At 38.4% G+C, this 23,401-nt stretch overlaps 1 long non-coding RNA gene across 1 annotated transcript; it reads left to right on the forward strand.

The window, feature by feature from the left end:
- The first annotated feature begins 180 nt into the window (after positions 1-180).
- LOC148214952 (uncharacterized) lies at positions 181-23,078 on the forward strand. Its single transcript, XR_015796888.1, has 3 exons — positions 181-619; positions 2,247-2,332; positions 22,953-23,078. It is a non-coding gene; the product is annotated as an uncharacterized LOC148214952 (long non-coding RNA).
- The last annotated feature ends 323 nt before the right edge of the window (positions 23,079-23,401 follow it).

Here is a 23,401-nt window from a genome sequence, read left to right on the forward strand (position 1 = left end):
TCAACGGGGGAGGGGAATATCTAACTTTCCGGAATGTGAAGCATTTGCTGAAAGTAACGTTGATCCGCGTGCTTTTTTTTTTTAAGGGAAAACAACCCTCACGGCCACTTCTTAATCCGCAATTATAAAGTAGACGCCTGAGCGGGTGCACCCTCGGATTTTAAAATGCATGAGGAGGGCGTGTTCTGCAGCCGATCGGAGGTCACGGCAGCTACAGCCTTGTTTCCTTTCAGCCGGTGCATAATATTTCATGACGTTCATGAATATCGGTTGGGGTCACAATTATGCCAGCACCTGCCACCCAAGAGGGGGTGTGGCAAAAGTCGGGGTCAGATGGGTCTCTGTTTGCCAACTGTGCACACAACAGCTGGACAAGCCCTGTGACTCGCAGAGAGCAAAACGGGCACTTGTTGCTTGGTCCATTTCCTCCCAGGCGGTTAGTTTCTCACCTGCAACGAAGCGGAGGGCGTGGCGACAATTCTAAACAATTGTCCGTGCAAGCCTCACTCTTGGGATGTTCTTTGGTTCCAAATAACTTCAGTGCAAACCGGGGAGAGAAGCTTCTTCGCTGCTCCAATTAATTTTGGGGATTCTCTTTGGCTGCCATGCCTCTCCTCAAGTAGGTAAACCTGGCCTTTCCCAAAGTAGAAAAAAAAAAACTTCCTTTTCAGGATGGAATGTGTGTTATAAATGGCTTTTTGGGGGGGGGGGGGGTTGAATTGGTTTTCACTATTCAGTTACTGTCCAATATATAATTTTGTACTGCCCGAGGGATGTTTTAAACTACATCCACCTTCAGTCCATTTTTGCAGCCCCTAAGGCACCCCCCTTCCCACTGCTTGGTGGGAAATGAAGGAAAAGGGGCATGTTAGCTTCCAATAAGCTGAAGGCATCTAGAGAAGTGAAACAAAAAGGAACTGTCATCTCTCAAAACTGGGAAATTATCAAACATTCTGCCTTCTGCAGTGATTTCAGAGCACTATTACTGTGTCTTCTGCAGCTATTAGATGTCAGAAGATCAAACGCCCACAAACGGTGTTTGCAGGAGCATTGGAAGAGAGGGTCAAAAAAGTCAAGTTGGTAACAGCAACTATGAATCAAAGCTCCACCCCTTTCTCTCTGTGTTCTATGTGCATTGTATGTATAAAAGGATGGAGCTTCAATCACTTGTTTGTAACTCCCATCTTGACTTTTTTTTAATCCCCTCCCCTTGCACTGGATGCATCCAAATGACTTTATTCGCTTACATATGGTAAATACCATAAAATGCATTGACCAGGTGAGTCTATCATCATTGTTCAGAACGTTTGAAAGACAAAGTATTGCAAGTCTCCATATAAGTCAGTTGACTGATACCTGGAAAAGGCCCTCTCTCATTCCAGAGTGCAAGGCAGGGATTTATATTACAGGAAAAGAGATCCCAATTGAATGTTAGGTGAAAAAAATCTGAACAGTAAGAGCAGGTCAACAGAGGAACCAACTACCCAGGCAGGTGGTGGGAGTCCTTCACTAGATGTTTTCAGACAGAGGCTAGATAGCCATCTGTCTGTAACGCCTTCATTTAAATTTGTGCCCCTGAACTCAGAGGCCTAAACGGCCTCTTCCAACTTTAAGATTCTAAAAATGGATATAATTTTTAAATCAGCTATGATTTCATTCAGAATGAAAAGGCCAGGCTAATGATGGAGGTTTTAATGCTTTTCCTAAAATCAGAAAGAATGCATTCCATCTCTTCTGTGTTCCGAACAAGGGGACCTTAGCAAGTGCTGGCATTTTTAAGAAACCGTCTCCCTCTGATCTACTATCAAGATAGGTGAGCTTTAAAGGTTTAATGTAGATAAGTTGTCCCAGTGGTGGTAGGAGCACTTGGGGCTGTGACTCCTAAGCTGGGAGAGTGGCTCCAACAGATCCCAGGAACAATATCAGAGCTCTCTGTCCAGAAGAGGGCAATGCTAGGAACAGCTAAGATACTGTGCAGAACCCTCAAACTCCCAGGCTTCTGGTGGAGGACCCGAGATTGAGGAAGACACATACCACCCATAGGGGAGAGAGGGGAATTTTTTAATATAATGTCCAGAAAACAACTTGCAATCAGTTTTTCATCACAGCTGTCTCCCAGAATTATGGCCCTCAAGAGCAACCTACTCAGTTTACAGTCTCAGTGACTTTAAGTCTACAGCTCTCTTACATGAAAGCAGCCTTCTCCATCTTAGTTCTGATCACATGTTTCGGTCTTCATTTTCCAGAATCTGTAGACTGCGTGAAGTCCAAGTTCCAGAGGCATCAGACTGGGGAAAGGCTGCTGTGGATCATATGGTGAAGCAGATCTTTGGTATTACAGTCTAGGAATAGTTAGATGTTTTTACATTACATACGGTGGAAGAGATGTGGTGTATACTTATTAATGGGATGCTTATTAAAAAATATGAGCGGTATTAATAATGTGCCTCTAGTATCTCTCATAAGAAGGAGAGGAAATAGTTGAATTAAAATGGTTGCATGGAGGGAATGTAAATCAGGTTTAACTTTTTTTGCCAAACTCAAATGCCATCTTTATTTTCCAACTTTCCTTCTTCTTTGGCTGTAATACTTAAATACTGTTTCTGTTTCAACAACATTTTTAAAGATTGCTTTTTGGCTTATCTTGTCTCAGAACTAGCATTCGTCTTTGAATCCCAAAAGTTTTTTTTTGTTTTTATTGATTGGGCATACTTTTGAGTAAACAATAAAATTGCCAGTCAGTAACCTCCAGAGATTAATGCTGGTAATTTACAGTAAAATAAATAAAAAGCCAACTTTGTCAGTAGCTTAAGAGCAGTAAGACTTATTCCTGACTGTATGGACGGGATGTATAGTTTTTGAACATCACAGATATTTCACCGTTTAAGTATCATGAGCGAAAATAAAAGAATGTACACCGTAATACGAGGTAGGCATCATGGTACCCACAGGCACCAGTGAGTCTGTGGATGTATCTTTTAGCATCTGCCTGTCCTACCCGACTGATTTTTTAAAGATACATCTTTAATTAAAAAAAAAACAACAACCTGGGAAATTGGCATGCTGGAAAACCAAGCAGGTGCCTCCAGCAGCATTCTTATTTAACAGAATGTAGAAACCTCAGAGGCACTATTTAATTCAGAGTAGTGCAGCCCAATACTTCTTTGGAAATGTCACCCACCCACCCCAAAAAAAGAAGCCAAGTTGTAAGCTGAGATGGGAAAAAGCAGTCTGTAGCACTAGAGCACTGTTCCCCAACCTGGGCAACTTTAAGATGTGTGGACTTCAACTCCCAGAATTCTCCAGCCAGCAGAGCCACTGCTAGGAATTCTCGGCATTGAACTCCACGCATCTCAAAATTGTAGAAGCTGAAAAACCCTGTGCTAGAGGGTGTAATTGGGGATAATCTCTGTCCGATGCCTTCTGCAAATTACATGATGTAGCCTTGGGGTTGAAGTGTTGGACTGGCACTGGGGAGAGGCAAGTTCATGTCCATCTTCAGCTAGGGAAATGCATTAGGTGTTTTGAAGCCAGTCCTCTTCTTTTAGTTCAATTTATGGGAGGAGGGAGGGCTATGCTTGCTGCTGTGAGGTCCCGAAGGAAAGGCAGGATATAAATCGAACAAATATGGCAACCAATCTGAGAGTGCAACCCAGACCTGCTAAATTCCAAATAAGCCCCCTTTGGAGAATGTATTCTCCTTCTAAGGGGCTTCGTTGGAAGAAAATGCAAAGGGCAAAGACTTAAACTGAACAAAGTTTCTCCATAAATATACTCTGTATCTAAATAGGGTATTTTAGGGTTCTTGTTCTTTTTGTGTCATGGATCCTTCTGAGAGTCTGGTGAAACCTACGGACCCTTTCTCTGAAAAATGTTTTTAAATGCATAAAATAAAATATGTATAGATTGCATTACAAAAGAAGCCAATTATGCTCCAATGCCGTTATCAAAATATTGAAAATGTAAATAATTTTAGATAGTGATATTTAGATAGTGATATTTATTAAAGTTAACAAAGGTCTTTGGAGTCTAGAGGCCATCAGTTAGGTTGCCTACATTCATTCTTGAATGAAAAGCAACATTTCAGTAACAGGTTAGGGAAAACAAAGTTGTAACTTTTTTTCCCCCATCCAAGTTCACAGACCCCCTGAAATCTATCCACAGACTCCCAAGGAGTCCGTGGAGCCCAGACTAAAAAGTGCTGGTCTGTTTTAAGTCAATAAACAATTCAGGCCAATATTCTGAATACTTAATCTTTGTTTGCACATTTCTTGGTAATCACTCGAGTAGTTCTGATTCATCCAGAGGCTAGCCACTTCACTCTATCTTCTGCAGACAAATCTAGCTCCTAGCTCCTAGCAACAGGACAATAATAATAGTTGTCAATGTATCACCTCCAGCTTGGAGGACTTAACTTTGCAACTAGAGTGCAAATACAGCAGACACCAGGAATATAGAAATTGATCCCCATAATTTGAAAATATTTATTTACTTATTTTCAGCTTACCGCATCCGAGAGGATAAGGGCTATTGTCTTAATCAGCTTGCTGGCAATTAGCTTAAGTTGTCTTACAAAATTTAGGAGGAGTCCGGTAGCACTTTTTCAGACTAACAGAGTTTTTTAAAAGACATTCGCTTTTGTGAGCTACTGCTCATTTCATCAGATACCTTTTTAAAAAGCTGATGCCTTTTAATAAAAAGAAGTAAGAAATGCCTTTTAATAAAATCTCTTTATCTGAAAAGGTGTTACCAGACTCCTTCTGAATCTTGTTTACAATAGACTAACATGGCTCTCCTCCTAGGTTTCCCTACAAGGCTTTCTTTCCAGATCACTCCTTAGGCTTAAAAGATGATCCCACCTTTTGGAAGCAGAACCAAGCTGCTCAATTGTTTCACAAACAGACAAATGTCTGTTTGGTTGTGCTACCATTAAGTGCATGTTGAAGCTAGAATTGCCAGCTGTCCTCTGGCAGTCTTCCCATGCCTTTAACAGCTGCACAATCAACAGATTCTCAACAGGCAATGTTTTTTTTCCATCACTTCTCCTTTAAATCAGAACAGGCTTTGCTTGTTGAAAGCTGAAAAGGAAAAACAATGTTTCCAGAAGGATTTCTTTATCTGTATATGGTTGCTGAGAAATTGGCCCCAAACATTTTGTTAATGCTATCAGACCTGGGCTGCAAAAATCAAGACTACCAGTAGGTAGCATCAAAGAGTTTGCTCTAAATGTGTGCTGCCATCTAGTGGGCATCTAGATAGCTGCAGCCCAGATCAGGCTAAAATGTTCTCATTGTTGCTTTAAAAGATCATACATTTATCTACAGTCTGAAATTGTAGTATCCAGAAAAAGATTTACATCAGGGATGGCACTCCAAATGCTTGCTGCATTCCAGTGCCTAGCATTCTTCACTATTGGCCATGCTGGCTGGGAGTTGTAGTCATCCACAATCGAGACAGTTATAAAATCTTCCCGCCCTGATTGACATTGTCATCTGCTGTTTATTAGAATAGAATAGAAATCTTTATTGTCATTGTACTACTTGTACAACGAAATTAAATGCCACCCCAGTGCAGCTTTAAAAATATAAAAACCATAAAACACATAAAACACATATCACACATAAAACATATAACACAACCTTCACATTCCATATTGCACAACCCCTGATGCTGCATTAATACTGCACTATACGATTGAATATGGAAGCTCAAGATCCATAAGTTTAGACACCAGTCTATGTGGAAGGATTGTATTAAATGTAGAGCTAAAGTCTACAAAAAGCATCCACACATAGGTTCCCCGCTGTTCCAGATGAGTCAGAGCAGTGTGGAGAGTGATGGCTATAGCGTCCTCTGTGGATCTATTAGTTCTGTATGCAAACTGATGTTTATCAAATATATGAAAATGATCCTCAATCTTCCTCTTATAATCTGTCTTGGCCTGCCAGATGCCTCTCTTCAGACTGGCTCTAGCAGCACTGTATTTTGCCCCATCACCGGACCTGAAGGCATTGTTCCTGTCACGCAGGAGACGCTGGACTCCCTTAGTCATCCAGGGTTTCTGGTTGGGATAGATCCGGACGCATTTGTCCACAGTGACAGTATCTGTGCAGTGTTTAATATAGCACAGAACAGCTGTGCTATATTAGGATTCCCTTAGTTGACTGTTCAGGCTTTATCAGTGTTTGTTTATATCTGTCTGTCTGTCTGTCTATCTAATCAGTGCATACACACACACACACACACACACACACACAATATACAAATAAATAAGTCCCGTCTCACCCCTATGGGTGGTATGTGTCTTCCTCAATCTCGAGTCCTCTACCAGAGGCCTGTGAGTTTGAGGGTTCTGTGCAGTATCTTAGCTGTTCCTAGCACTGCACTCTTCTGGACAGAGAACTCTGATGTTGTTCCTGGGATCTGTTGGAGCCACTCTCCCAGCTTAGGAGTCACGGCCCCGAGTGCTCCTACCACCATTGGGTTCACTTTGGCCTTTACTTTCCACATCCTCTCTAGTTCCTCCTTCAGCCCCTGGTACTTCTCCAGCTTCTCATGCACCTTCTTTCTGATGTTGCTGTCACTTGGCACTGCTACATCTATCACTACCGCTGTCTTCTGGTCCTTGTCTACTACCCACAATGTCTAGTTGATTGGCCAGTACCTGCTGTCCATCTGGATCTGGAAGTCCACAGGATCTTAGCCCTATTATTCTCCACAACCTTCTGTGGAATCTCCCATCTGGACTTGGAAGGGTTTAGCCCATACACTGTGGAGATGTTGCTGTACACAATGCAAGCTGTGTACGGCTGCAAAACACAATTTTAAATCAGGTAATCCCAATCCTCCTCATTTCTTTGCATCTTGGAGGACTTTATGTTTAAACCTTGGCTTTTTCCCTTGCCATACAAACCTAGATATATCTTTCTGCCGTTGCTTAAATGGTGCATCAATTGTTAAAATAGGTATTGTTTGAAACAAAAACATCATTCTAGGCAATAGATTCATTTTTATCACAGAGATTCTCCCCAACAATGATGATTGTAATTTCTCCCATCTTAACATGTCGTTCTTAATTTCATTCTAAACACAATTGTTCTGAAATAGAATTTCATATTAGTCAATATTATATTGACTAATTCATATTTCATATGATTATGACATAATTCATATTATACAATTCATATTAGTCACTGTAATACCCAAATATTTTCCTTTTTTCTCAATTTTAAAACCAGTTTTTTTCCATCAGTTTCATTTCATTTTCCATTTTCATATTCTTTGTTAACATCTTTATCTTTTGGTTATTAATTTTAAAACCAGCTAATACACCAAAATCCTTTAGTTCTTTCATTAATATTTATATTCCCTCCAAAGAATCTTCCAACATTACGACCAAATCATCAGCAAATGCCGTAATTTATGTTTCCCTTTTAATCCTCACTCCAACAATTTTCTCATCTTGTCTTATGTCTCTATTCAATACTTCCAAAATTAATATGAATAACAGTGGTGACAGGGGACATCCTTGTCCCTTTCTGTATCTCACAAAATTTTGTTAATTCTTTATTCACAATTATCTGTGCCTTTTGTGAGGTATAAATCAATTGTACCCATTTAATAAAATTCTTACCAAAGTCCATATCTTCCAAAATTTTAAACAAGAAAGTCCAGTTCAAATTGTCAAAGGCCTTTTCTGCAGCAAAAAGATCAGCGAAGCTTGTTTTCATTATCTTGTTCTGGGTCTTCCAAACTATCCAATACATTTCTAATATTGTCTCTCAAATGTCTTTTGGGTAAAAATCCACATTGATCTTCATGAATAAAGTCCTGTAAGACTATTTTCATCCTTTTGGCTGAAATCATCATAAATAACTTATAGTCATTATTTAATAATGATATCGGGCAATCGCTTTTTGGTGAAGTCAGATCTTGACCATCTTTAGGTATTAATGCTATATTAGCTTCTATCCAACTGTCCAGTATCTTTCCAGCCTGTAAAGTAGAGTTTATCATTTTTTACAACAGTTGTAATAATTCAAAATATTTACAATAAAAGGCTGGTAACCATCTGGTTCAGGCGCTTTCCCTATTTTTACCTTTTTTATAGCTTCACAAACTTCCCTTATTGTTATAGGTCCATTCATTAATTGTTTGTTCTTCTGTGATCTTCACTAAATTTTGTTTCTTTAAATGTTCATCAAACTTTGCCTGGGAAACTTCTTCTCCTTTATATAATTTAAAGTAATGTTAATTAAATATCTTTTGCATCTTTAAGTTATCTATTATTATGGTATTTTTATCTTGTAATTGTCATATCATTTTTTTCTCTTTTCCTTTCCTCAATTTACATGCCAACCATTTTCCTGGCATATTCGCAAATTCAAAATTCTTTTGTTTTCTGTAGTTCATTTTTACTTCCATTTCTGTTACTGTTAACATGGGCAATTGCTGTTGTAGGAGTTTAATTTGTTGTGAAATACTTTTCTTTTCTGGGGATTTCTTTAATTCTTTCATTTTTATCTCATCTAAAATCACTTGTGTTTTCTTGTCTCTCTGTCTGTCTCTTTTTGAGTTTGCTGTTATGCTATATAAAATGTCCCCTCATAAAAGCTTTACTTCCATCCCAAACCATCCTTATGACTGATTACAATCCTTATTAAGATTGTTATCAAAATTTCTTTCAACTTATTTTTGCAATCTTCCATTACCGTTTCTTTCTGTAACAATGTTTCATTTAACTTCTATCAGAAGGAACTGATTTTCCTTTTAAATGCTAAAGTCACTGAGTTGTGATCCGAAAAGGTCTTTGGCAGTATCTCTCGTATCTCCACTTTATGAACACTAGTAGCCAAATTCTTCGATATCCAGAATATTTCAATTCTTGAGAAAGATCTGTTTTTCAGAAAAATAAATGTATTCTTTTGCATCACCATTTTTATCTCCATGCATCTACAAGCTCTAAATTGTCCATCATATTAAAAAAAAGTGGTAATTTACCTTGTGTTGTTTTAATGTCTTTCTCAGAAGTTCTATCTTTTTGTGGACAAATTACTCCATTCCAGTCTCCCATTAAACACCAATTTTCATATTACAATGCCATTATTCATAAGGCCTTTATAAAATGTTACTTTATCCTAGTTTGGAACATAAATTCCCATTATTAAAGTCTTGGTCCCATGCAGAATAGCTTCAGCCCCCACATATCTGCCATAACCATAAGTCAGTATCAGTTCTGGTTGTAATTGGGGCTTTATGTACAAAACAACTCCATTTCTCTTTTTGACTGTCGCTGAAATAGTCTTCACTCAAATTTTTGCAGATCAAATATTTTGTATCCTTTTTTTTAAATATGCATTTCTTGTAAACAAACTACATCTTGTTTCAATTTTTTTAAATAATGAATGTTTTTTTTCTTTTTGGAGGAGCGTTTGCTCCATTTATATTCCACGTTAGGTATTTAAAATTTATATTTATACTAAAAACCTAGAAAAGTCAATACCTATAGCGCTTAATGTGGTGATGTCCTCCTTAGTTTCTTGTTGTGTCTCTTGCTTAGGGCTCTTTGTCACTTCCATTTGCATTTCTTCCAATTCCCCTTTAAACTTTTCTAGAAATTCTCTTCTTTTTTGAACTGAGTTCAGTCTGAGCCTCTGTTGTTTAAAAGTGAAGATCACTCCTTCCAATTTATCCCATCGAAAATGGTCTCTTTCTGTTTGAACTTGTCAGTCAAACAAAATGTACTCTTTTCATTTGCACAGTACTGTATTCTGATTGGGATGTCTTTAAGCACAATCCCATCTGCATTATTAATCTTCAGTCTGGTAGTAAAATGCTGCTGCAAAACTTGATCTCTGGTTTTCTTTCTGACAAAGTACACAAGAATATCCCTTGGTACATTTCTTAATTTTGCAAATCACATATTTATTCTATAGGCTTTGTCAGTTTCTGCCTCCATATCATCTTCATCCCATTCCAAAAGTTTGTTAAAGATTGTACAACCTTTTCTTTGGTGTCTTCTTCAGGATCCACTAGAACTGCTCTGGGTCTCGAGCAGAGGCTGTACCAGTATTCCGAATAAATTTGTCTCTGACATGAAGGAGGGAGATTTCAGGGGATGGAAAACTGCAGCTTATAAACATAAATACTTGTCACTGAATAGCAATAGTAATAAAAGTAATGAAAGTGCTTGCTTTTGTTGCACTGTGGAGTTTGTTCTTTGCTGGAACTGATAACTGAATAATGGGGGAAAATAGATTTTCAGTCTTAGTACTGGATTTCCCCTTGCTACATTAATATCCACCCAAATAGATGTTCAGTAAAAGTCTGTATATGATCTTTTAGATTAATACTTACCACAGAGATTTAAGAAACCTTAGAGCTTCCTCTTCTTGTACTTTTGAGTTATTTACGTCTCTATCTCATTTTCCAAGGAAGATGCCCAGTGGAGATACTTTGATATCATAAATTCTGTTATTGTCACTAATGAGTTAGGCTACTACAGGTGAATCTGGCAGTAGATCATTATAGTACTTCCATAAGCATTCTGACAAAATTCTCATTCTTTCTTTAATCATTAGTGCAGGCTTTATCTGCTTTTCAACTGTTTTTCTCTTAATGAGGATAATGTGTTTATCCAGAAAGACCTGGAACTGAACCATTGTTCTTGAAAGGTGTGGATGTTTTTAGTACTTAGCTCCTCAAAGTATCATGGGAGGGCAGGGTAAGGTCAACAAGTGCTATGGTTCACTTATTCTTCCTTTCCTAATGTCTCCTATTCACACCCTTTTTTCTGCTGTGGTCATTTGTGTTTAGTATCCAAAGCAAAAAGGGATTGAACTATGAAGGCTTCAGTAGAAGTCATATGCTCAGTTTTGTTTTCCCATTAAAAATGTACTTAAATGCTATGTTAGAATATAAACAACTTTGTTGAAATGGCATGATCTATGCTCCTGACATGTTCTGAAACTTCTGTAAATAGTTGAATTATTCCTTCCGATCTGTTTCTTTAAAACACAGCAGCCCTTGCATTATCATGAGAAGGCTAACCAGCAAAAATGATTATGTATTTTGTAGCTTGCATTGTTTGGAATTATGACCTTATTGTTAGATATCAAAAACCCCTGTTGCTGTATGATATGATCTTTCCCCACTTGCACTTAACCATGGTACAAATGTATCCTGCCAGCACCTGTTTCTCCCCATGATGTTATGTTCACCTTTCGCCCAACCCAAGAGGCAACCATAACTGGGTCTTAGCTGAACTGCTTTTGATACATGTCAACAGCATCCAATAGCATCTGCGAGGTTTGTAAAATTTGCCACTCATTATGTTGGAAGTAATAGTAGTAGTAGTAGTTGTAGTCCTTTATTTTGGTCACTGAGAAACAAAAATTACATTCACTGGTAAAATTAAAACCATCCCATTGGGCCAATAGTTTAACCTCTGTATAGTACTATAAAATTAACTAGGATTTAAAGTGATAGCACAAATGGAGAAACATTGTACCAATGACATGTTGGAGGTGAAGTCAAATGATTGATAGAGGGTGGGATCGAAATGGTGGTAATTGGGAATGTCAACAATTGCACAGCCTGAAGGCAGAGACCTTGTAAGTTGTGCTACAAACTTTGAATAAACTACAACAGCTGGTTAAGCTCAAGAAAACAATTGTGGCCATCCTATGGTATTTTGAGTCCCTATGGGCCTTTCCCTATCCTTGCATTAGCAGAAAATTTTGTGATGCCATCGCCGAGCCTTATCTTGCCTCTAGGAGTTTGTTCTCACTCACTGCCCATAGTGCTGCAGTGATCTGATTCCTCTGGTTTTGCTGTCAGCCCCATGGACAATGGAATACTTCAGAGTTGCTAAATAATACAATTGTTTTCCAGTCAGCAAATGTATGCCCCCTTCTGGTCAAATTTAACTTGTGCAGGTGTTAAAATATTTACAGCCAAATCAATGGAGAAAAAAGTAGAAAAAAAATACCTCATTCTTCAGTGAGGCGCACTTATCTAATTACAACAGAGAGGCTACTGCAATTCTACCCAGAGACTTTTTTCTCAATCTTACCTCATTCTCTTTCAGTCTTATCGTTTTCCCAGTTAATGATTAGAATATTTCAGTACTATAAATATGTTTACCACCACAGGCTGTTCCATCAAGTACAAAGTCTGAATTTTCCATATCTGTTGGAACTCTTGCTATGTTGTTTTGGAGGGAGCAAGCAGCTTTAAATTTCTGTACTGTAGAGATGGGATTTTTTTAAATAGAAAATAATATAACTACTGTAGCTGCAATCTGCCCAAAGTCCACTGGATGTCACTCTGTAATCTCAAATGTTATCTTAAACAACTTGGTCACCCTCTAAGAAAGCAAGGAATTTGGGTAGACACTGTTTGTTACCATAATAGAAAACACTACAGTATCCTTTACAATAATTCATACAGGTCTGATTCTAATCAGTTGCAATATACATCCAATAAATGCATGCATAAATATACAAATGCTATATATGTGTGTCTGTGTGTAGGTAATAATATACTGAGCTGGGAAATCAAACGGAAAGCCCATCTTAGGGCTGTAATGGTTACAGTATTATTATTCATAGTAGTAGCAGTAGTAGTAGTAGTAGTGGTAGTAGCATCCAATATTTTCAAACATTTTATGAATTGCTCTAAAGCCTAGATCGTATTCAAAGAACTTAGCAACACAACTTAAGAAAGGGATGGGGGAGCAATGCAAGAAAAGTAAGATCAAGCTTTCCGAGGCCTGAAATTTAAGGGGCATTTTGAAGGGCCTTTAGGGTGATAGAAGAAAGAGGCTCCCCTCCACCCCTGCGCACACACAAAGTTACTGCATTTTAATCCCAGAGAGAGGACACATGGTCTGGTTCAGCCTAGGAAAAGGAACAGACAGCTGACCAAAGGAGTGACCATTCTCTCTTCAGTGGCCCCACAGCTTCCTCTCTCAGTAGCACTAACGCTAGCGAGGAAGGGGGAAACAGCAGCAAGAACAGGATTGAAACAAACTAAATTCCAGCCATTGAAGCAGGTGGCAAATGGATTTTAACAAAGAACACAACATGCATAAAGTTTTTGGTGACAATCAAGAAATATAATTCTAAATCAAAACAAAGAAAAGAAAAATGCACGCGTGGTTCATAGAGGATTGTGGAAGTAAAATAAAGAGAAGGTGTGGGTACAAGATGGTGAGCCAGTGTAGGGCTCACAAACCTGGTCTGAATTATATGAAATAGGCAAATAATTTAAGTGAAAGAATTCTGCATAGCTGTGCAAGCAAGAGGGTATAGCAACTGAAAAGCAGGAGAAAGGGAAAAGGAGCCGTGACTGGAGCTTAGTGGACAATTTATTTTCTTTTTTTCTGAATGGATGTTTGCAGTGGTATAAACAGAGAGGCAACCTGACCTGGTGTCTGTCTGCCTGTCTGTCTGTCTAGTTTTTGTCCTGCCTTTTAAGTAAGTGTCTTTGCAATACAACTTACAATAAGAGAGTGTATACAGTCTAACGAGCTATGTAATAATAAACATGGCTTACATTCATTTTGAGACCATACTCTAGTGATGTACAGAAACTGAATGATAAAACTATGACAATGAATACTTTTTTTTTTTTTAAATCACAGAATAAATTATCACAACTGTTTGCTTATGGCATTTGCAGTAGAATGGTGTGGCTAAAATGTTGGCCTTGGAAATGGGGTTCTCAGGCTCACTCAGCTGGGTCAGCAAATTGCTTTTGGCTCATGTTTTCTGTTAGTCTAACCCACTACGTTCATAATATGACAGTCGTTCAGGACCCCACCCTCTGCTCACTGGATTATAAATGGAATTCAGATACAACCAATGAACAGAACACTTTTAATTTTCCCTCTAAGGATGCAGAGAATGTCCATGGAGAGATGGTCAAAAAAGTCAGGATGGCAGCTGATCATGTGGTGAAAGTCCCACCTGTAAAAATTGGCAAGGCATCAAACATGCAGTTGCAGCTACTATCCCGAATTTTTGACAATACCTCCCACCCCGGGATACCTCTAAGAATGTTTCTAAAGCATCATTTCCCCCATTCCCCAGTCCCCCAAAGGCAACAAGAATGGTCACAAGTATGAATCAGGTTTTAAATTAATCAAGTTTGAAGTCACATCTATTAAAGACATTAACCATGTTTGAAGAAGGGTGTAGGCCTGTATAAAGCAAGAACAATTCATCTGGATATTGTGCTGCCAAAAGCTTCCTTATAGCACTGGGAGACAACTTCCAGCTACTAGTAATGCTGAAGAAGACAGTTAGTTGGTGTGAACTGAATTGAAACAACAAAACCACTTCATTTCACTCCTTGGAAGCAGGAAGGCATGTTGCTTCATGAAGCAGCTTCAGAAAGGTTTTTCATTCAAAACACAGTTGAAACAGAGTTTGACACAGACCTAGAACATTTATTTATATTGTATGTATGTATGTATGTATGTATATAAATGTACTTCATTTATGAGCAAGCATACTTCACAGCCTCATATATTAATCACAACAGGTCCTCTTGAAAATCTTTACATTACTTTTAGCGAATGACTTGGGTTCTGAATATGATGAATCTCACTTGAGCTCTGACATAGAATTCTTTTTAAGTCTATTTTAGCAAGGCATCAGGAATTTATCATGAAGATCATCTATAGGTGGAGTTAAAGTCCACTAAAAATGAACCATATTAATTTAATCCTTCTAGGCTCTAATGGTAGAGTTGTAGGCAAGGTGGCATATATTACAAATATATTTTGTGGCAATGCTTAATTTCTCATTTTAGTTCAACATCTTTGGAAGAAATTGGAAAATGCATTCTGTTTGTTGGTATATTGCCCATAATGTATTGTAAGATATTGATTCACTTCTTGGTGTTAGCTGCCAGATCTACAGTATTACTGTTAAACACTAGAAAAGTAAAATACATTTTCATGAGATTAGTAGCATTTAAAAGTGTGGGAAACTACTTTTGCTGAAAAATTGATATAACAATAAGAAATTTTGAAAAACCTTATGTTGAAAGAAATGCTAAACGTTTTCATCATTTATTGTCTATACTGAGAGTGTACTGACAGATTACACTGAAATGTCATACTGAACAAAAATAAGGAATGCAAATGATTAAAATATTCATATTTTTCTGTAAGGTCACTGCTGTTTTATATCCAATTTTTATTTTCTTTATTTTTTAAGTTACTTTCTTTTTTATTATAGTTTCATAGTATTTTCAGTTCTGCATCTTTTTAGCTTACCGTTTTTTATTTTTAAAATATAAAACTAAAGAAACAGTTTGAAGATGATCCACTATCATCTTCTCTTTCACTGACTTCACAACACTGAGAATGAGGAACAAAATAGCTGCCCCAGATCTTGTGTCAATTAGAAAATGCCTCACTTCTACCTTCACTTCAGGGAGAAGGGAAAATAAATGTTTATAATCTTCTCCTCTCAATGCCTGCCCTTTATATTGTCTGGTTCTGGTTCTATGCAAAGATATTTGAGAAGCCACCTTGCCCATTGAAAACCTGCTATGGCAGCTGACACATGGGAAAGTAAGGCAAGAGCCCCAACAAAAGGGAAGAATGGACTGCCCACAAGTTCCATAGTATTATACAGAAAACATTAGTTTTATTTGCTTCCATATTCTCGCTTCTCATCCAACCATAAGCATTTCCTTAATATTTAACCATTCACAGAAGGCCAAAGGCCTGGTGCTAAAAGAGCATTTACTGAAATGAGGAATGCATCACTGACATGTTGAAATATTTCAGGTTGAACTACTCAACTTCAAAGAAAAATTGTTTAAAACATCTGAAAAATGTCCCGGTTTCAGACTCTTGTAAAATCAAATAGTAGCAGACAAGGAAATTTAAAATGTGTTCAAGCACTTAAGTAGTTTTCTCACTCCTGATTTTCATTTTATCTTTTCAGGCAGGTAACCAGACATTTGTGCTGAGTGATAGATCTTTGGAGCAAATGTAACAGAAGAAACATTAAGGCAGAAATGTGCCAATCAAATGATGGTTCTGTTTTCCAGCATGCTCTCCCATGATGTTATCATGTTCTGTAAATAGCATGCAGATCATTTTTAGCCAAACTTTTACTTAGCCAATTTGAAACTTTTATGTTCTGGCTTCCTAAACCATTCACAATCAGGCCAGGACTTATTTTCTAGAATTTCTGAGAATTGCCACTCCATTCATTACACATGGAACTGTGCTGATTCAGTAATGTAGGGAATGCTTTATACTGGCCCAGTTAGAGCCCTCTAAATATTGTGCGGCTAATTGGACTTAACGGCCATAATCCAACTCAGAGTTAAGGACATGGATCTATTAAAATCAAGGGTCTTAATTGGTCTAGTGGGTGAGTTTGATTGTAGTCCAGTTCCCTCAAGGGGAGAGGGGGCAATCTTTTCAGGACTACAGGTAGCATTACTACTGCTATTATTACTCCTTTTTTTTTAGATTTTTTTTATCTCACCTTTATTATTTTTATAAATAACTCAAGATGACAAAGATACTTAATTCTCCTTCCTCCTCCTATTTTCCCCACAACAACCACCTTTTGAGGTGAGTTTGGCTGAGAGAGAGTGACTGACCCAAAGTCACCAGCCAGGTTTCCTACTCTTTTTACTATTATTATTATTACTTTCTTGGCATTTGAAGGGTGTAGTGGATGTCACCATAACATTATGTCATCATCGGGGAGAGAGAGAATTTTAGGGCAGAATTTTTAAATGTGTGTTGAGTCCATTGTAGACAGATATAATTCATTTGTTTTATTCTCTATTGAAAACTGATAAAAAAAACATAGTTGTTCAATGGCTTGCGTCAAATTTCAGTGGTGTACTTTTGAGATGTTCACAGAGCTGAAAAACAGTTACCCATAGCCTACAGACTGCAGGTTGCCAATCTTTGCTCTAGAATCATTAGATTTAACGCAGTTTTCCCACTGTGCTGAGCGACAATTTATGTGATCATCAGGGAATACAGTATATGGAGTCCTTGGGGTTCTCTGAGCTTGGTTGTTTTCTTGCAAATGTTTTGTTACCTGGCTAGGTAACATCTTCAGTGCTAGAATGGAATGGAGTTTGCTCTCTGTTTATATAGTGTGGCATGCCCTGCCAGTGTTGGTGTGGGTGTGAGGTTTCTTTTGTTTTATTCCCCCCTCCCCCCGTAGTTCCTTGATTACTGGTTTATTGTATGTCTGGTGGTAATCTTGGTGTTAATCTCTGCTTATCTGGGTGATGATTGCTGGTGAGGAGATGTTCTGGTCTTTTGTTTTCCTTTCTATTGTCTCTTTTGAATAGTGTATAGATGTTGTTTATCTTTATGTGCCTGTTGATGGCTGCCTTGTCTGAATACCAGGTTTCCAAGAATTCCCTCACATTTTTGGATTTAGCTTGGTCTAAGATGCTGACAGTTTCCCAGTTGAAACTATGGTTAAGTCTGTCCATGTGTTGTGAGATTAAGGAGTTTTCATCATGCTTTCTGGCTGCTAGTTGGTGTTCATGGATGCCCTCTGCAAGCCTTCTGACCGTCTATCCTACATAGTGGTTGTTACAGTCCTTACACTGTATGTTGTAGATGACTCCTGTATTTTCTTCTTGGGCTACTGGGTCTTTTGGTTTGCTTAAGATGTTTTGGGGGGCTTTAGTTGGTTTGTGTACTACAGAGATGCCATGTGGTTGTAATAGTCTGTTGGTAGTTTCTGAGACATTTCTGATGTATGGCAGTGTAATCCTTTTCATAGCTTCTGTTGGTTGTATTGTAGTAGGTTGAGTGGCCAGGCACTTTTTGATAAAGTTGCGTGGATATCCATTTTGTTGGAAGATGTATAGGTGGTCTTTTTCCTTTTTCTGCTGTTCTGGGTTTGTGCTTGTTTGTATAATGTTCTTACACAGCTCCTCTTGTGGAAGGTTGGGTTGTTTCTTTGGTAATGGAGTACTTGATTACTGTCGGTTGTCTTCCTATAAACTTGGGTTTCTAATTTGCTGTTGTTTCCTCTGCTGGCTGGGGAATTCTAGAAGTTGAATTCCATACAGCTGAAAGTTGCCAAGGTTGAGAAACACTGGTTTAGGGAATTTATCAGCTGAAGTGAATGAATGTAATAATGGCCTAGTTGTCTTAGATGTTGATGCTAGCCATAAGCACAGATACTTCTGTGCTGCTACAAGCATTTGCTTACAAAAGCATTGAGGTGAAATAAGTTTGATACTATCGAAAGAAGGAAGCGTTCCAGAGACCACTATGATTATTGCCCTCCTGTACAGAATTTCTTCACCTAATCCAGCCTACATGCCTGTTTCTTTCTACATTGCCTTAGTTTAACTCACTAGGACCACCCTAAGCATTTCTCCTTTCCTTCCTTGGTGCTTACAGACTTCAAATATACCAACAATTATAAACTGCTGTTAACTTTTCCTCATTGCACTGAGACTGCTAAGGATGGGTCTTTAGATGTGGTGAAGCAGTTAGCAGCCATCCCCTTGCCAACAGCAGAGGCCTCTGAGCAGAAGAGCAGCATTTATTGCATATCACACTGTTTCTACAAACCTTCTGCTCAGCTGGATCTGAACATTCCCATGTATCAGTTCAAGAGGGATGGGAACCACCTAGAAGGCTCTCCCTCATCTTGCATTTTCTGAGGCATACACAGTTTGATTTGCTTGGGAACTATCACAATCTGGTGTCCAGGGATGGGTGATTCTTTACAGTAGGGTGTTTAAAAGTATAAATATAAAGGGGAATTCAATTGTGGTCAGGAATTCTGGGAGTTGTTCTCCCATCTGGAGAGCACAAGGTTAGGGGAAACTGCTGTAAATATTTATGGGCTGAACAAGGAAAAAAAACATATAAAACTTATCCCAGTCTTTGCAAAAGGAAGAGGAAAGGCTATTTTATTTCTCAGGGCTTGGGCAGAGAAGTAACATCTTTCCATAAGTCATCTTTTTTTCTGATGAATTCTGTCCAAGATGTGCCTGGATGATTCTTCTCCTACAGCCTGGTCTCCATCTGTGAGTCTTTAGGAGACTGTCACACTTTCGGCTGCCTTCATCCATCTCCCTAATTCTTTGGTTACAGTCAAAATAGTTTGAAAGGCTCCGTTCCCACAATGGAAAACGAACTGGGATGATGCCTAGAAAGCACCACTCTGGTTAAAGAGCAACTGATGCTTTGTGGAAACTTCAAAATGCAAGGCTTTCTCCCCCAGCTGAATCAGTTGTGCTGATGTAGCTCATGGTTTTGGATTGCCTTTCCTCTCCCATTAGAGGCACAGTTGCATGGAAAGCCATCTTGAATCCCTCCATAAGATTTCTAAGGAGCCAATTAAAAGTGAGAAAACTTGCACTTGGTTCTAATCCCAGTAGTCCAAATGTGCCAGCAAATCCATCTATCATTGGTTCTCCCTCCAGTTCCCAAATCATTTGACAGCAACAAGCCCAAGTTTGTTGGAGTGTGTATTCAGCAAGGATCTGCAGCTATTACTGAGCTGAATGTAGGCAGCTTTTGCAATTGTGTGGCCTCTGTGAAAACATCTCAAGGGCCATAGGAAATACTGGATCCAAAAGTTGACAGAGAGTTTTTACCTCAGGAATAAATCTATTTGTTAATTTCCATTGCCTGCCACCCCTGCTAGTCTGAAATGCCAGCTTTGGGGCTTCAGGAACCACATGAATACTACCCTCTTTACATCTTTACCATCTTTTTTAACTAGTGATGTTGCATATTTGCCTGTTATACACCACACTGTTACCACCACAGAGGGTTATTACCTTTTGGCACTTGTATATACAACATCTTAATGGGGAGGAGAGGAAGCAGAGAAGGAAGCAACTTAGTGGGGAAGAGAGGAAAGGAGAATATTGGATTCAGGATTAATAAACCTGCCACGTAATCCAACTGGCATTTGTGACTGGATGCCCCAGTTGTAATCGGACGGGTGGCAACATCAGAAAAGGCAGAGGGAAGAAGAACTAAGTCTGAATTCAGTGCAGTACTTCATATCTCATTGATGTCCTGCCCAGGCTCCCTTTTGAAGTGGATGTGTGTGCAATGGACATGCGTCTCATTTATTTTTTATCTTCCTTCAGTGTGTATTTTTTTTATCCAACTTTTCATTCTTCTTTCTTGTATACGTCCTCCTTCTCTTCTTTTTGCCATTCTGTTCCAATTTTTTATTTTATTTGTTTGTTTGTTTATTTACATTTAGAGGCCATTCAACTCCAGACGACTCTGGGCAGCTTCTAATTTAAAAGTAACAAAGGTCCGTAAAAACTGAAGGGAACTATGCACATCCAGAAAAAAACATACAATATAACCAAAAACAACTGAGAGAGGCTCAGTCCCTTCTGCAAGGCCTGGAAGAATGTCATCAGGGTGGAAGCCATACGGATCTCTGGGGGGATGGTGTTCCAGAGGGCAGAGACCACAACAGAGAAGGCACACCTCCTAGGTCCCCATAGGAGACATACGCTATAGTTTAACCAAAGGGACCTGGAGCGCAGTCACTGTGCCTGATCTCACTGGATGGGCAGAAACGATTGGAGTTGCGTGACTTTTTTTTCATAGATGTCCTCACTTGTTCATTAATCATTCCCATAGATAGTTCTTTAATTAGCTTGGTTTTTAAAAAGTGTGTGTGTATGTGTAGGGCCTATGTATGCACGCATGAGTTATTATAATAGGGTCATTGCGGAGACTGAGAATGGAGCATAGGGCTCAGTCAAATTGTGCTAGTAAAAGATTACTGAACATTTTGGGAATGCTGCAAAAGATAAGATTGTTGCAGTCAAAATGCCATGTTACTTGAAACCCTCCACACTGAATCCTACATACAACTTTGGCATAATTCACTCCCTCATGTGTGCCCATCCTGTAATATTCTTTATGTTCTAGAGAAAAGTAAAAAAGTTATGGCTACTTGGATAAACCAGAATTCAAAGGAATGTGACTCAAAATTCTTAGCATCAATTTCTATGAAATTTGGCACATTCCATCCTCTCAGTGCTTAATCATCCTAGCAAATCACGTCCACATTTGGTAAAAAGCTGAAAAGGTTACAGGCACCATTAGGCACTTAAGTTTTCTTTGTGCTAGAGAAAAGGAGGACGGCACTAAGTTTTTTCAGATGCAAACTCTAGCGATCAGGATGGGTTACTGCACTTCCAGAATAACACAGGCCTAGCCACATAGTGAATTGGGCAGCCCAGCAACTAATGTACAAAGGTTAGTAGAAATGCTACGTAAAACAGGTTTGCAGAGCTCCAAATGGCCTTTTGAAGTATATTGACAAGGTGAAGAGTCCCCCCTTCTGCAAAGCACATGCACAGAACCCTTGTTTATTGAGGGGGCCAATTATGATGAATTGGTCTCATTTCAATGCCTGCTAGGGCAGAGTGCCTCAGGATATCAAGAAAAAGCAACCTGGCAAGCTGGAGTCATGCCATTTTGTTCAACCTATTACTTCTCCACATATTAAAAAGAACAACCTTAAATCAGAAAAGGTGTTTCTTAAGAATATATACAGTTAAGAACAAGTTACAAGGGTTTCAGATCTGTACTTCCAATCAGTTCCCATTCATTTTAATGAGATATGTGCTGTTTGGGATAGGGATAAAAATGATTTCTGGTGCTATCATTCTTTACCATCTCCAGTTTGGCTTCAGTAGCAAGGGGTTTAGTTTTAAATTTATAAAGCACATTCCAGACATTTTGGCGTAGCTCCTCCAACTATATATGAAGTGAAAAACTAGATTCAGTAACAACTGGAACACACCAGAGGAGATGAGCCAGTGAAGATGTATCTCATCTCCTGTTCCATTCCGTACTGTCATTTCCTGATTCTAGTTTTTTTTTAATCTTTATTCCTCTTTTTGCTTTTGCTTTTGGGCTTTCTATGAAAATTAATCTTTCACCAATTATTTACTCCATGTGAAAAATGCATATGATAAAACTGCCAGTTTATCACATTGGGAGGAAGAAGACAGTGGATGGCAGAGGGAGAATGGACAAGTAACAGTTGAAAATTCTTGTAAAATACCTGAAAAATAATCAAGGATGAGGAGATCAGAGACCACAACAGATTATTCATGCCAATGCTTCCAAAAGGCCACCCACATGAAATATTCTATTCATTTCAGCTGGTTGCAAATTTATGTTAAACTTTGCATGGAATGCAAAGAGCTTATTAAAAATGGTTTTCATTTAAAAAAAGTTATTTTCTTTAATTGAAACTAATAATATTCTTACGTACAATTCCTGCTGTCTTTGCAATAAATCATGGATACCTTTCATATGATGGCATCCTCATTTATCAATTTCCCTATGTTCCCGGTCCTTATTTTCATGGTCCAAACAACATTTTGTTTAGCTGAGTGAATTCTTTTGCCAACTCAAAAGACTAATTGTAGAAAAGTCTGCATTTTCCCCCTTTTCCTTTAAAATATTGGGGGTTGAAAGAAATGCTTCATTTTCTGCCAAAAGAAATGGCTTGATTGGGAACATTTTCAGAAAGCTGGAATATGAGGTTCATTTTGAAGCAGAAAAAGTAGTTCATCTGAGAAAAAGAAAGAGTAACTATGTGATCTAAAGAAGACATAGCACGTGAAACATTTGGTAAGTAAGCCAACTAATAAGAGAGACTGAAACAATCGCAGAAAATCTGATGAGAAAATATAGTTTATAAAAAACTGAAGAGCATTGCAGTATCTTATGTCTAAGAAACGTTTACAGCGTAAGCTTTTACAGACTAGATTGACAGATATACTTATCTATGCAGGGGAGCAGAGTGTAGTTCAGGAAGTTGAAATGCCAAAGTTTCATATGCTGACAATTATATTAACACTGAAATGCATGGAAAATAAACTACTTAGCCACTGACTTGTACATTGATGAATTCGACATTTGTTTGCAGGTACCTGTTTTTCCTGGAGGGGATTCAGCACAGAGAGACTGATCTACAAAGGTATGAAAGCCTCTACTCCAGTGTTGCATTGCTTGAGAAAGTTGCTCCTTTATTTAAGCAGCTCAGTATGAAAATGGGCTTACAAAAATAACGTTTAATCAACTTGGCGATTACAAAAATTATTTGAAAGAAGCACAAATTGAGACGGATAATCAATGTGATGGAAATTTCCTTGGCACGTAAAAAACTTGCAAAACTATAGCAACACCTCAAGGACAAAGGTTTTTCAAGTCTTTCCTTTCATGGGCATCCAGTCAGAAGTTCTATGGGGAAACCTGGCTCTAGGGCAGGGCAGGAGCAAAAGAAACAGACAAATAGGGAGTCATCTACAACAATACAGTATAAGAACTGTAACAGCCACTATATAGGACAGAGAGGCAGAAAACTAGCAGAGTACA

This window comes from Python bivittatus, unplaced genomic scaffold (genome assembly GCF_059951505.1).
Source record: "Python bivittatus isolate LINGU-HERP-01145 unplaced genomic scaffold, Pbiv_v1 ctg000480_np1212, whole genome shotgun sequence".
NCBI classification, from domain to species: domain Eukaryota; kingdom Metazoa; phylum Chordata; class Lepidosauria; order Squamata; family Pythonidae; genus Python; species Python bivittatus.